The sequence below is a fragment of the Triturus cristatus genome, chromosome 8 (genome assembly GCF_964204655.1).
Source record: "Triturus cristatus chromosome 8, aTriCri1.1, whole genome shotgun sequence".
NCBI lineage: Eukaryota > Metazoa > Chordata > Amphibia > Caudata > Salamandridae > Triturus > Triturus cristatus.
The window spans coordinates 735,124,609-735,138,941 of NC_140591.1; the positions used below are offsets into that span (position 1 = coordinate 735,124,609).

General features: G+C 41.7%; 10 non-coding genes across 10 annotated transcripts; all 10 read left to right on the top strand.

Moving 5' to 3' along the window:
- Positions 1–596: 596 nt before the first annotated feature.
- Positions 597–668, top strand: TRNAP-UGG (transfer RNA proline (anticodon UGG)). Its single transcript has one exon. It is a non-coding gene; the product is annotated as a tRNA-Pro (tRNA).
- Positions 669–940: 272 nt separating this feature from the next.
- On the top strand, positions 941–1,013 carry TRNAV-CAC (transfer RNA valine (anticodon CAC)). The gene has a single exon. It is a non-coding gene; the product is annotated as a tRNA-Val (tRNA).
- A 2,313-nt stretch (positions 1,014–3,326) lies between these two features.
- On the top strand, positions 3,327–3,399 carry TRNAV-CAC (transfer RNA valine (anticodon CAC)). The gene has a single exon. It is a non-coding gene; the product is annotated as a tRNA-Val (tRNA).
- Positions 3,400–5,379: 1,980 nt separating this feature from the next.
- Positions 5,380–5,451, top strand: TRNAP-UGG (transfer RNA proline (anticodon UGG)). Its single transcript has one exon. It is a non-coding gene; the product is annotated as a tRNA-Pro (tRNA).
- Positions 5,452–5,723: 272 nt separating this feature from the next.
- On the top strand, positions 5,724–5,796 carry TRNAV-CAC (transfer RNA valine (anticodon CAC)). The gene has a single exon. It is a non-coding gene; the product is annotated as a tRNA-Val (tRNA).
- Positions 5,797–8,120: 2,324 nt separating this feature from the next.
- TRNAV-CAC (transfer RNA valine (anticodon CAC)) lies at positions 8,121–8,193 on the top strand. Its single transcript has one exon. It is a non-coding gene; the product is annotated as a tRNA-Val (tRNA).
- A 1,973-nt stretch (positions 8,194–10,166) lies between these two features.
- Positions 10,167–10,238, top strand: TRNAP-UGG (transfer RNA proline (anticodon UGG)). The gene has a single exon. It is a non-coding gene; the product is annotated as a tRNA-Pro (tRNA).
- A 272-nt stretch (positions 10,239–10,510) lies between these two features.
- On the top strand, positions 10,511–10,583 carry TRNAV-CAC (transfer RNA valine (anticodon CAC)). The gene has a single exon. It is a non-coding gene; the product is annotated as a tRNA-Val (tRNA).
- A 1,994-nt stretch (positions 10,584–12,577) lies between these two features.
- TRNAP-UGG (transfer RNA proline (anticodon UGG)) lies at positions 12,578–12,649 on the top strand. Its single transcript has one exon. It is a non-coding gene; the product is annotated as a tRNA-Pro (tRNA).
- A 272-nt stretch (positions 12,650–12,921) lies between these two features.
- On the top strand, positions 12,922–12,994 carry TRNAV-CAC (transfer RNA valine (anticodon CAC)). The gene has a single exon. It is a non-coding gene; the product is annotated as a tRNA-Val (tRNA).
- Positions 12,995–14,333: the final 1,339 nt, after the last annotated feature.

Below are 14,333 nucleotides of genomic sequence, written 5' to 3' on the forward strand. Positions count from 1 at the left end.
CTTTTCTAAATCTCGCCTGATCTCGCCTGATCGAGCCTGATCGAGCCTGATCGAGCCTGATTGATCGAGCACTGATTGAGCAGATAAGCACATGTCATTCTCATTTCAGAAAGGTATTGGTTAGCTTGCTGCTAGCAGCTCAGTTATGTTATGATGTTAGAGGCTATGCAAGGAATGCTTTAGTCCAGCGATATGCAGTTTTTAATGCGCCTTGCATTCAGCAGGAAGATCTTTAGCTTGAATCTGTGGCCTAGGTATTCACCTTGGTATTTCTTTTGGCACAAAGTGAAGGAGTATTTAAGAGAAAATGCACAATGTGTTTCTTATGTTGTTATGAACAACTTGTTACTCTTTCTCATTAAGCTTCAGCCACTGAAGAAATATATAAATAAGGGCTGACTTCCTGTAAGACGTGTCCAAAGCTGGGACGGAATAAAAGGAGACACTTGTAAATGATAGTGCTATCGTTTGAGAAAGGGTAAGTTGAGACTGACTTTCATGCGTATTCACAGACCAAGCATCATAAAGATACCAGCATGATCTTCATTGCGGGCTTAGAGCCGGTATTAGCTTTTGAGAGGTAAGAGGATTTTGAGGGCTCGTTGGTCTAGGGGTATGATTCTCGCTTTGGGTGCGAGAGGTCCCGGGTTCAAATCCCGGACGAGCCCTTTTCTTGGTACTCTTTTCAAGTTGTTTTGAAGTTTGCGTTTCAAAACCAACATCAATTTTTTCTTTGCAGTAGTGGATAATTCTTTGCTAGAGTCTCATGCTTCAGCCCTGCCCAGTCTGAGCTAATACCAAACATCTGGTCTTGCATGGCATGTACGAGCGTTCAGCTAGGGATGTCGGGCAGGTTGCATGAAAGAAATCTAAAGCCAGAGGCCCATGGAATAGCCAGTTCGGAGCAGTTTCATTACAGAAAAATCAACTGTAGGTATCTGTTTCTGTAGTGTAGTGGTTATCACGTTCGCCTCACACGCGAAAGGTCCCCGGTTCGAAACCGGGCAGAAACAGTTGTTATATTGTGTTGGCTACAATGTTGATAGGTGCCGTTTTGCCATGGAATTGTCCAAGCCCTGAAGATTATTTCATGCAATCTCGTTCCAAGAAAGGGAATTCTCTCAAAACACTAAAGTAATCGGCGTGTGGATGTATCTGTTGGTTCTCAGACCTTGCTTTCAAAAGAGCCCTGCAATCGGTTCACTGCTCACCTAGAACAAGCATTAACATGGAGAATTGTTGGCACCAACAGGAATCTTATTTTAGTGGAGTGTTTCTGGCTTTGAGTGCAGAGGCCCTCGGCTCAATTCCAAGATGATCCTTCTCAGGGTGATGATACAAATGCATTGTCACCTTTACGTTTAATGTCAGAATCATTTATTTCCAGTTGGTGGTGTAAGAATGTTTGCAACAGTATGGCGATTTTTCCTAGCCATGCATGAATGAAAGCATATCACTCGCCTTTAGGTGTTTTTCTAATACATTGATATTTGCATCTTCCTTCCTAGCCTGCATGTTTGACTATCTTACAGGCTGCATGTAATAAGTATCACATCAGGGCCCTTCTTCTACTCAATTCACAACTGTTCTATCACGACATAGATAAGAAAGCTGCATCTGCTTTTGTTGTGTAGTGGTAATCAGGTTTACCTGACGTGTGAAAGCCCCATGCTTTGAAAGTACACAGTAACAAAGAAACCGATGACTTTTATAAAAAGGTGTCATGTGTGTCTCTTACTTTGCACAAAAAGTGCCAGAGATGACTTCATTTGCAGTCACTTGAAAAGTAGGGATTCTCCAATAAATGGTAAATGGTTGAAACAAATCTGAAGAAATGCATGACATACCTGTGTGTGTGTGTGTATGCATGTATGTATATATAGGGAGAGAGAGAGCGTCAATATAAACAGACTTTATTTCAATCAAGCTGTCTTTTCTATCCTTCAGGAGCAGAATGTTCTGATCATCAGCGCTCCAGAATGTAGTGTTTTCTTGGCAAGCATCACATATTGTGATGTGTTAGCTAAAAGTTCCATATCCTAGAGACTGATATATTCCTCTGTACTTGTACCTTGGGGATTCATCAAAACCTGGCATCATAAGCAGCTTTCTACTGCCACAGACTGGACAGCGAAACAATTTAAAATATCCCAGAAAAAGAAAATAAGCATGCTTAATCAGAGCTTTCTGGACAGGAAGGACATTTGAGCAAGTGAGGAATAAGCACTGCTTTTGTTAATTTGCATAGGCAGAATAGAGACTTCTGGGAAAAGGCCGAAATTACAGTCACAGAAAATGGCTGCATCTATAGAGAACGCTAAGAAGTGTTGGCAGCTTTTCCTCTGACCCTGGCCACTTTTACAAGCAATCCTATGATAGTCAGCAGGACCCACCCTAAAAAGGAAGGGGCATCCACTTGGACCCTTTCCACCTTTTCTAAATCTCGCCTGATCGAGAATGATTGAGCAGATAAGCACATGTCATTCTCATTTCAGAAAGGTATTGGTTAGCTTGCTGCTAGCAGCTCAGTTATGTTATGATGTTAGAGGCTATGCAAGGAATGCTTTAGTCCAGCGATATGCAGTTTTTATTGCGCCTTGCATTCAGCAGGAAGATCTTTAGCTTGAATCTGTGGCCTAGGTATTCACCTTGGTATTTCTTTTGGCACAAAGTGAAGGAGTATTTAAGAGAAAATGCACAATGTGTTTCTTATGTTGTTATGAACAACTTGTTACTCTTTCTCATTAAGCTTCAGCCACTGAAGAAATATATAAATAAGGGCTGACTTCCTGTAAGACGTGTCCAAAGCTGGGACGGAATAAAAGGAGACACTTGTAAATGATAGTGCTATCGTTTGAGAAAGGGTAAGTTGAGACTGACTTTCATGCGTATTCACAGACCAAGCATCATAAAGATACCAGCATGATCTTCATTGCGGGCTTAGAGCCGGTATTAGCTTTTGAGAGGTAAGAGGATTTTGAGGGCTCGTTGGTCGAGGGGTATGATTCTCGCTTTGGGTGCGAGAGGTCCCGGGTTCAAATCCCGGACGAGCCCTTTTCTTGGTACTCTTTTCAAGTTGTTTTGAAGTTTGCGTTTCAAAACCAACATCAATTTTTTCTTTGCAGTAGTGGATAATTCTTTGCTAGAGTCTCATGCTTCAGCCCTGCCCAGTCTGAGCTAATACCAAACATCTGGTCTTGCATGGCATGTACGAGCGTTCAGCTAGGGATGTCGGGCAGGTTGCATGAAAGAAATCTAAAGCCAGAGGCCCATGGAATAGCCAGTTCGGAGCAGTTTCATTACAGAAAAATCAACTGTAGGTATCTGTTTCTGTAGTGTAGTGGTTATCACGTTCGCCTCACACGCGAAAGGTCCCCGGTTCGAAACCGGGCAGAAACAGTTGTTATATTGTGTTGGCTACAATGTTGATAGGTGCCGTTTTGCCATGGAATTGTCCAAGCCCTGAAGATTATTTCATGCAATCTCGTTCCAAGAAAGGGAATTCTCTCAAAACACTAAAGTAATCGGCGTGTGGATGTATCTGTTGGTTCTCAGACCTTGCTTTCAAAAGAGCCCTGCAATCGGTTCACTGCTCACCTAGAACAAGCATTAACATGGAGAATTGTTGGCACCAACAGGAATCTTATTTTAGTGGAGTGTTTCTGGCTTTGAGTGCAGAGGCCCTCGGCTCAATTCCAAGATGATCCTTCTCAGGGTGATGATACAAATGCATTGTCACCTTTACGTTTAATGTCAGAATCATTTATTTCCAGTTGGTGGTGTAAGAATGTTTGCAACAGTATGGCGATTTTTCCTAGCCATGCATGAATGAAAGCATATCACTCGCCTTTAGGTGTTTTTCTAATACATTGATATTTGCATCTTCCTTCCTAGCCTGCATGTTTGACTATCTTACAGGCTGCATGTAATAAGTATCACATCAGGGCCCTTCTTCTACTCAATTCACAACTGTTCTATCACGACATAGATAAGAAAGCTGCATCTGCTTTTGTTGTGTAGTGGTAATCAGGTTTACCTGACGTGTGAAAGCCCCATGCTTTGAAAGTACACAGTAACAAAGAAACCGATGACTTTTATAAAAAGGTGTCATGTGTGTCTCTTACTTTGCACAAAAAGTGCCAGAGATGACTTCATTTGCAGTCACTTGAAAAGTAGGGATTCTCCAATAAATGGTAAATGGTTGAAACAAATCTGAAGAAATGCATGACATACCTGTGTGTGTGTGTGTATGCATGTATGTATATATAGGGAGAGAGAGAGCGTCAATATAAACAGACTTTATTTCAATCAAGCTGTCTTTTCTATCCTTCAGGAGCAGAATGTTCTGATCATCAGCGCTCCAGAATGTAGTGTTTTCTTGGCAAGCATCACATATTGTGATGTGTTAGCTAAAAGTTCCATATCCTAGAGACTGATATATTCCTCTGTACTTGTACCTTGGGGATTCATCAAAACCTGGCATCATAAGCAGCTTTCTACTGCCACAGACTGGACAGCGAAACAATTTAAAATATCCCAGAAAAAGAAAATAAGCATGCTTAATCAGAGCTTTCTGGACAGGAAGGACATTTGAGCAAGTGAGGAATAAGCACTGCTTTTGTTAATTTGCATAGGCAGAATAGAGACTTCTGGGAAAAGGCCGAAATTACAGTCACAGAAAATGGCTGCATCTATAGAGAACGCTAAGAAGTGTTGGCAGCTTTTCCTCTGACCCTGGCCACTTTTACAAGCAATCCTATGATAGTCAGCAGGACCCACCCTAAAAAGGAAGGGGCATCCACTTGGACCCTTTCCACCTTTTCTAAATCTCGCCTGATCGAGCCTGATTGAGCACTGATTGAGCAGATAAGCACATGTCATTCTCATTTCAGAAAGGTATTGGTTAGCTTGCTGCTAGCAGCTCAGTTATGTTATGATGTTAGAGGCTATGCAAGGAATGCTTTAGTCCAGCGATATGCAGTTTTTAATGCGCCTTGCATTCAGCAGGAAGATCTTTAGCTTGAATCTGTGGCCTAGGTATTCACCTTGGTATTTCTTTTGGCACAAAGTGAAGGAGTATTTAAGAGAAAATGCACAATGTGTTTCTTATGTTGTTATGAACAACTTGTTACTCTTTCTCATTAAGCTTCAGCCACTGAAGAAATATATAAATAAGGGCTGACTTCCTGTAAGACGTGTCCAAAGCTGGGACAGAATAAAAGGAGACACTTGTAAATGATAGTGCTATCGTTTGAGAAAGGGTAAGTTGAGACTGACTTTCATGCGTATTCACAGACCAAGCATCATAAAGATACCAGCATGATCTTCATTGCGGGCTTAGAGCCGGTATTAGCTTTTGAGAGGTAAGAGGATTTTGAGGGCTCGTTGGTCTAGGGGTATGATTCTCGCTTTGGGTGCGAGAGGTCCCGGGTTCAAATCCCGGACGAGCCCTTTTCTTGGTACTCTTTTCAAGTTGTTTTGAAGTTTGCGTTTCAAAACCAACATCAATTTTTTCTTTGCAGTAGTGGATAATTCTTTGCTAGAGTCTCATGCTTCAGCCCTGCCCAGTCTGAGCTAATACCAAACATCTGGTCTTGCATGGCATGTACGAGCGTTCAGCTAGGGATGTCGGGCAGGTTGCATGAAAGAAATCTAAAGCCAGAGGCCCATGGAATAGCCAGTTCGGAGCAGTTTCATTACAGAAAAATCAACTGTAGGTATCTGTTTCTGTAGTGTAGTGGTTATCACGTTCGCCTCACACGCGAAAGGTCCCCGGTTCGAAACCGGGCAGAAACAGTTGTTATATTGTGTTGGCTACAATGTTGATAGGTGCCGTTTTGCCATGGAATTGTCCAAGCCCTGAAGATTATTTCATGCAATCTCGTTCCAAGAAAGGGAATTCTCTCAAAACACTAAAGTAATCGGCGTGTGGATGTATCTGTTGGTTCTCAGACCTTGCTTTCAAAAGAGCCCTGCAATCGGTTCACTGCTCACCTAGAACAAGCATTAACATGGAGAATTGTTGGCACCAACAGGAATCTTATTTTAGTGGAGTGTTTCTGGCTTTGAGTGCAGAGGCCCTCGGCTCAATTCCAAGATGATCCTTCTCAGGGTGATGATACAAATGCATTGTCACCTTTACGTTTAATGTCAGAATCATTTATTTCTAGTTGGTGGTGTAAGAATGTTTGCAACAGTATGGCGATTTTTCCTAGCCATGCATGAATGAAAGCATATCACTCGCCTTTAGGTGTTTTTCTAATACATTGATATTTGCATCTTCCTTCCTAGCCTGCATGTTTGACTATCTTACAGGCTGCATGTAATAAGTATCACATCAGGGCCCTTCTTCTACTCAATTCACAACTGTTCTATCACGACATAGATAAGAAAGCTGCATCTGCTTTTGTTGTGTAGTGGTAATCAGGTTTACCTGACGTGTGAAAGCCCCATGCTTTGAAAGTACACAGTAACAAAGAAACCGATGACTTTTATAAAAAGGTGTCATGTGTGTCTCTTACTTTGCACAAAAAGTGCCAGAGATGACTTCATTTGCAGTCACTTGAAAAGTAGGGATTCTCCAATAAATGGTAAATGGTTGAAACAAATCTGAAGAAATGCATGACATACCTGTGTGTGTGTGTGTATGCATGTATGTATATATAGGGAGAGAGAGAGCGTCAATATAAACAGACTTTATTTCAATCAAGCTGTCTTTTCTATCCTTCAGGAGCAGAATGTTCTGATCATCAGCGCTCCAGAATGTAGTGTTTTCTTGGCAAGCATCACATATTGTGATGTGTTAGCTAAAAGTTCCATATCCTAGAGACTGATATATTCCTCTGTACTTGTACCTTGGGGATTCATCAAAACCTGGCATCATAAGCAGCTTTCTACTGCCACAGACTGGACAGCGAAACAATTTAAAATATCCCAGAAAAAGAAAATAAGCATGCTTAATCAGAGCTTTCTGGACAGGAAGGACATTTGAGCAAGTGAGGAATAAGCACTGCTTTTGTTAATTTGCATAGGCAGAATAGAGACTTCTGGGAAAAGGCCGAAATTACAGTCACAGAAAATGGCTGCATCTATAGAGAACGCTAAGAAGTGTTGGCAGCTTTTCCTCTGACCCTGGCCACTTTTACAAGCAATCCTATGATAGTCAGCAGGACCCACCCTAAAAAGGAAGGGGCATCCACTTGGACCCTTTCCACCTTTTCTAAATCTCGCCTGATTGAGCCTGATTGAGCACTGATTGAGCAGATAAGCACATGTCATTCTCATTTCAGAAAGGTATTGGTTAGCTTGCTGCTAGCAGCTCAGTTATGTTATGATGTTAGAGGCTATGCAAGGAATGCTTTAGTCCAGCGATATGCAGTTTTTATTGCGCCTTGCATTCAGCAGGAAGATCTTTAGCTTGAATCTGTGGCCTAGGTATTCACCTTGGTATTTCTTTTGGCACAAAGTGAAGGAGTATTTAAGAGAAAATGCACAATGTGTTTCTTATGTTGTTATGAACAACTTGTTACTCTTTCTCATTAAGCTTCAGCCACTGAAGAAATATATAAATAAGGGCTGACTTCCTGTAAGACGTGTCCAAAGCTGGGACGGAATAAAAGGAGACACTTGTAAATGATAGTGCTATCGTTTGAGAAAGGGTAAGTTGAGACTGACTTTCATGCGTATTCACAGACCAAGCATCATAAAGATACCAGCATGATCTTCATTGCGGGCTTAGAGCCGGTATTAGCTTTTGAGAGGAAAGAGGATTTTGAGGGCTCGTTGGTCGAGGGGTATGATTCTCGCTTTGGGTGCGAGAGGTCCCGGGTTCAAATCCCGGACGAGCCCTTTTCTTGGTACTCTTTTCAAGTTGTTTTGAAGTTTGCGTTTCAAAACCAACATCAATTTTTTCTTTGCAGTAGTGGATAATTCTTTGCTAGAGTCTCATGCTTCAGCCCTGCCCAGTCTGAGCTAATACCAAACATCTGGTCTTGCATGGCATGTACGAGCGTTCAGCTAGGGATGTCGGGCAGGTTGCATGAAAGAAATCTAAAGCCAGAGGCCCATGGAATAGCCAGTTCTGAGCAGTTTCATTACAGAAAAATCAACTGTAGGTATCTGTTTCTGTAGTGTAGTGGTTATCACGTTCGCCTCACACGCGAAAGGTCCCCGGTTCGAAACCGGGCAGAAACAGTTGTTATATTGTGTTGGCTACAATGTTGATAGGTGCCGTTTTGCCATGGAATTGTCCAAGCCCTGAAGATTATTTCATGCAATCTCGTTCCAAGAAAGGGAATTCTCTCAAAACACTAAAGTAATCGGCGTGTGGATGTATCTGTTGGTTCTCAGACCTTGCTTTCAAAAGAGCCCTGCAATCGGTTCACTGCTCACCTAGAACAAGCATTAACATGGAGAATTGTTGGCACCAACAGGAATCTTATTTTAGTGGAGTGTTTCTGGCTTTGAGTGCAGAGGCCCTCGGCTCAATTCCAAGATGATCCTTCTCAGGGTGATGATACAAATGCATTGTCACCTTTACGTTTAATGTCAGAATCATTTATTTCCAGTTGGTGGTGTAAGAATGTTTGCAACAGTATGGCGATTTTTCCTAGCCATGCATGAATGAAAGCATATCACTCGCCTTTAGGTGTTTTTCTAATACATTGATATTTGCATCTTCCTTCCTAGCCTGCATGTTTGACTATCTTACAGGCTGCATGTAATAAGTATCACATCAGGGCCCTTCTTCTACTCAATTCACAACTGTTCTATCACGACATAGATAAGAAAGCTGCATCTGCTTTTGTTGTGTAGTGGTAATCAGGTTTACCTGACGTGTGAAAGCCCCATGCTTTGAAAGTACACAGTAACAAAGAAACCGATGACTTTTATAAAAAGGTGTCATGTGTGTCTCTTACTTTGCACAAAAAGTGCCAGAGATGACTTCATTTGCAGTCACTTGAAAAGTAGGGATTCTCCAATAAATGGTTGAAACAAATCTGAAGAAATGCATGACATACCTGTGTGTGTGTGTGTATGCATGTATGTATATATAGGGAGAGAGAGAGCGTCAATATAAACAGACTTTATTTCAATCAAGCTGTCTTTTCTATCCTTCAGGAGCAGAATGTTCTGATCATCAGCGCTCCAGAATGTAGTGTTTTCTTGGCAAGCATCACATATTGTGATGTGTTAGCTAAAAGTTCCATATCCTAGAGACTGATATATTCCTCTGTACTTGTACCTTGGGGATTCATCAAAACCTGGCATCATAAGCAGCTTTCTACTGCCACAGACTGGACAGCGAAACAATTTAAAATATCCCAGAAAAAGAAAATAAGCATGCTTAATCAGAGCTTTCTGGACAGGAAGGACATTTGAGCAAGTGAGGAATAAGCACTGCTTTTGTTAATTTGCATAGGCAGAATAGAGACTTCTGGGAAAAGGCCGAAATTACAGTCACAGAAAATGGCTGCATCTATAGAGAACGCTAAGAAGTGTTGGCAGCTTTTCCTCTGACCCTGGCCACTTTTACAAGCAATCCTATGATAGTCAGCAGGACCCACCCTAAAAAGGAAGGGGCATCCACTTGGACCCTTTCCACCTTTTCTAAATCTCGCCTGATCGAGCCTGATTGAGCACTGATTGAGCAGATAAGCACATGTCATTCTCATTTCAGAAAGGTATTGGTTAGCTTGCTGCTAGCAGCTCAGTTATGTTATGATGTTAGAGGCTATGCAAGGAATGCTTTAGTCCAGCGATATGCAGTTTTTAATGCGCCTTGCATTCAGCAGGAAGATCTTTAGCTTGAATCTGTGGCCTAGGTATTCACCTTGGTATTTCTTTTGGCACAAAGTGAAGGAGTATTTAAGAGAAAATGCACAATGTGTTTCTTATGTTGTTATGAACAACTTGTTACTCTTTCTCATTAAGCTTCAGCCACTGAAGAAATATATAAATAAGGGCTGACTTCCTGTAAGACGTGTCCAAAGCTGGGACGGAATAAAAGGAGACACTTGTAAATGATAGTGCTATCGTTTGAGAAAGGGTAAGTTGAGACTGACTTTCATGCGTATTCACAGACCAAGCATCATAAAGATACCAGCATGATCTTCATTGCGGGCTTAGAGCCGGTATTAGCTTTTGAGAGGTAAGAGGATTTTGAGGGCTCGTTGGTCTAGGGGTATGATTCTCGCTTTGGGTGCGAGAGGTCCCGGGTTCAAATCCCGGACGAGCCCTTTTCTTGGTACTCTTTTCAAGTTGTTTTGAAGTTTGCGTTTCAAAACCAACATCAATTTTTTCTTTGCAGTAGTGGATAATTCTTTGCTAGAGTCTCATGCTTCAGCCCTGCCCAGTCTGAGCTAATACCAAACATCTGGTCTTGCATGGCATGTACGAGCGTTCAGCTAGGGATGTCGGGCAGGTTGCATGAAAGAAATCTAAAGCCAGAGGCCCATGGAATAGCCAGTTCGGAGCAGTTTCATTACAGAAAAATCAACTGTAGGTATCTGTTTCTGTAGTGTAGTGGTTATCACGTTCGCCTCACACGCGAAAGGTCCCCGGTTCGAAACCGGGCAGAAACAGTTGTTATATTGTGTTGGCTACAATGTTGATAGGTGCCGTTTTGCCATGGAATTGTCCAAGCCCTGAAGATTATTTCATGCAATCTCGTTCCAAGAAAGGGAATTCTCTCAAAACACTAAAGTAATCGGCGTGTGGATGTATCTGTTGGTTCTCAGACCTTGCTTTCAAAAGAGCCCTGCAATCGGTTCACTGCTCACCTAGAACAAGCATTAACATGGAGAATTGTTGGCACCAACAGGAATCTTATTTTAGTGGAGTGTTTCTGGCTTTGAGTGCAGAGGCCCTCGGCTCAATTCCAAGATGATCCTTCTCAGGGTGATGATACAAATGCATTGTCACCTTTACGTTTAATGTCAGAATCATTTATTTCCAGTTGGTGGTGTAAGAATGTTTGCAACAGTATGGCGATTTTTCCTAGCCATGCATGAATGAAAGCATATCACTCGCCTTTAGGTGTTTTTCTAATACATTGATATTTGCATCTTCCTTCCTAGCCTGCATGTTTGACTATCTTACAGGCTGCATGTAATAAGTATCACATCAGGGCCCTTCTTCTACTCAATTCACAACTGTTCTATCACGACATAGATAAGAAAGCTGCATCTGCTTTTGTTGTGTAGTGGTAATCAGGTTTACCTGACGTGTGAAAGCCCCATGCTTTGAAAGTACACAGTAACAAAGAAACCGATGACTTTTATAAAAAGGTGTCATGTGTGTCTCTTACTTTGCACAAAAAGTGCCAGAGATGACTTCATTTGCAGTCACTTGAAAAGTAGGGATTCTCCAATAAATGGTAAATGGTTGAAACAAATCTGAAGAAATGCATGACATACCTGTGTGTGTGTGTGTATGCATGTATGTATATATAGGGAGAGAGAGAGCGTCAATATAAACAGACTTTATTTCAATCAAGCTGTCTTTTCTATCCTTCAGGAGCAGAATGTTCTGATCATCAGCGCTCCAGAATGTAGTGTTTTCTTGGCAAGCATCACATATTGTGATGTGTTAGCTAAAAGTTCCATATCCTAGAGACTGATATATTCCTCTGTACTTGTACCTTGGGGATTCATCAAAACCTGGCATCATAAGCAGCTTTCTACTGCCACAGACTGGACAGCGAAACAATTTAAAATATCCCAGAAAAAGAAAATAAGCATGCTTAATCAGAGCTTTCTGGACAGGAAGGACATTTGAGCAAGTGAGGAATAAGCACTGCTTTTGTTAATTTGCATAGGCAGAATAGAGACTTCTGGGAAAAGGCCGAAATTACAGTCACAGAAAATGGCTGCATCTATAGAGAACGCTAAGAAGTGTTGGCAGCTTTTCCTCTGACCCTGGCCACTTTTACAAGCAATCCTATGATAGTCAGCAGGACCCACCCTAAAAAGGAAGGGGCATCCACTTGGACCCTTTCCACCTTTTCTAAATCTCGCCTGATCGAGCCTGATCGAGCCTGATTGATCGAGCACTGATTGAGCAGATAAGCACATGTCATTCTCATTTCAGAAAGGTATTGGTTAGCTTGCTGCTAGCAGCTCAGTTATGTTATGATGTTAGAGGCTATGCAAGGAATGCTTTAGTCCAGCGATATGCAGTTTTTAATGCGCCTTGCATTCAGCAGGAAGATCTTTAGCTTGAATCTGTGGCCTAGGTATTCACCTTGGTATTTCTTTTGGCACAAAGTGAAGGAGTATTTAAGAGAAAATGCACAATGTGTTTCTTATGTTGTTATGAACAACTTGTTACTCTTTCTCATTAAGCTTCAGCCACTGAAGAAATATATAAATAAGGGCTGACTTCCTGTAAGACGTGTCCAAAGCTGGGACGGAATAAAAGGAGACACTTGTAAATGATAGTGCTATCGTTTGAGAAAGGGTAAGTTGAGACTGACTTTCATGCGTATTCACAGACCAAGCATCATAAAGATACCAGCATGATCTTCATTGCGGGCTTAGAGCCGGTATTAGCTTTTGAGAGGTAAGAGGATTTTGAGGGCTCGTTGGTCTAGGGGTATGATTCTCGCTTTGGGTGCGAGAGGTCCCGGGTTCAAATCCCGGACGAGCCCTTTTCTTGGTACTCTTTTCAAGTTGTTTTGAAGTTTGCGTTTCAAAACCAACATCAATTTTTTCTTTGCAGTAGTGGATAATTCTTTGCTAGAGTCTCATGCTTCAGCCCTGCCCAGTCTGAGCTAATACCAAACATCTGGTCTTGCATGGCATGTACGAGCGTTCAGCTAGGGATGTCGGGCAGGTTGCATGAAAGAAATCTAAAGCCAGAGGCCCATGGAATAGCCAGTTCGGAGCAGTTTCATTACAGAAAAATCAACTGTAGGTATCTGTTTCTGTAGTGTAGTGGTTATCACGTTCGCCTCACACGCGAAAGGTCCCCGGTTCGAAACCGGGCAGAAACAGTTGTTATATTGTGTTGGCTACAATGTTGATAGGTGCCGTTTTGCCATGGAATTGTCCAAGCCCTGAAGATTATTTCATGCAATCTCGTTCCAAGAAAGGGAATTCTCTCAAAACACTAAAGTAATCGGCGTGTGGATGTATCTGTTGGTTCTCAGACCTTGCTTTCAAAAGAGCCCTGCAATCGGTTCACTGCTCACCTAGAACAAGCATTAACATGGAGAATTGTTGGCACCAACAGGAATCTTATTTTAGTGGAGTGTTTCTGGCTTTGAGTGCAGAGGCCCTCGGCTCAATTCCAAGATGATCCTTCTCAGGGTGATGATACAAATGCATTGTCACCTTTACGTTTAATGTCAGAATCATTTATTTCCAGTTGGTGGTGTAAGAATGTTTGCAACAGTATGGCGATTTTTCCTAGCCATGCATGAATGAAAGCATATCACTCGCCTTTAGGTGTTTTTCTAATACATTGATATTTGCATCTTCCTTCCTAGCCTGCATGTTTGACTATCTTACAGGCTGCATGTAATAAGTATCACATCAGGGCCCTTCTTCTACTCAATTCACAACTGTTCTATCACGACATAGATAAGAAAGCTGCATCTGCTTTTGTTGTGTAGTGGTAATCAGGTTTACCTGACGTGTGAAAGCCCCATGCTTTGAAAGTACACAGTAACAAAGAAACCGATGACTTTTATAAAAAGGTGTCATGTGTGTCTCTTACTTTGCACAAAAAGTGCCAGAGATGACTTCATTTGCAGTCACTTGAAAAGTAGGGATTCTCCAATAAATGGTAAATGGTTGAAACAAATCTGAAGAAATGCATGACATACCTGTGTGTGTGTGTGTATGCATGTATGTATATATAGGGAGAGAGAGAGCGTCAATATAAACAGACTTTATTTCAATCAAGCTGTCTTTTCTATCCTTCAGGAGCAGAATGTTCTGATCATCAGCGCTCCAGAATGTAGTGTTTTCTTGGCAAGCATCACATATTGTGATGTGTTAGCTAAAAGTTCCATATCCTAGAGACTGATATATTCCTCTGTACTTGTACCTTGGGGATTCATCAAAACCTGGCATCATAAGCAGCTTTCTACTGCCACAGACTGGACAGCGAAACAATTTAAAATATCCCAGAAAAAGAAAATAAGCATGCTTAATCAGAGCTTTCTGGACAGGAAGGACATTTGAGCAAGTGAGGAATAAGCACTGCTTTTGTTAATTTGCATAGGCAGAATAGAGACTTCTGGGAAAAGGCCGAAATTACAGTCACAGAAAATGGCTGCATCTATAGAGAACGCTAAGAAGTGTTGGCAGCTTTTCCTCTGACCCTGG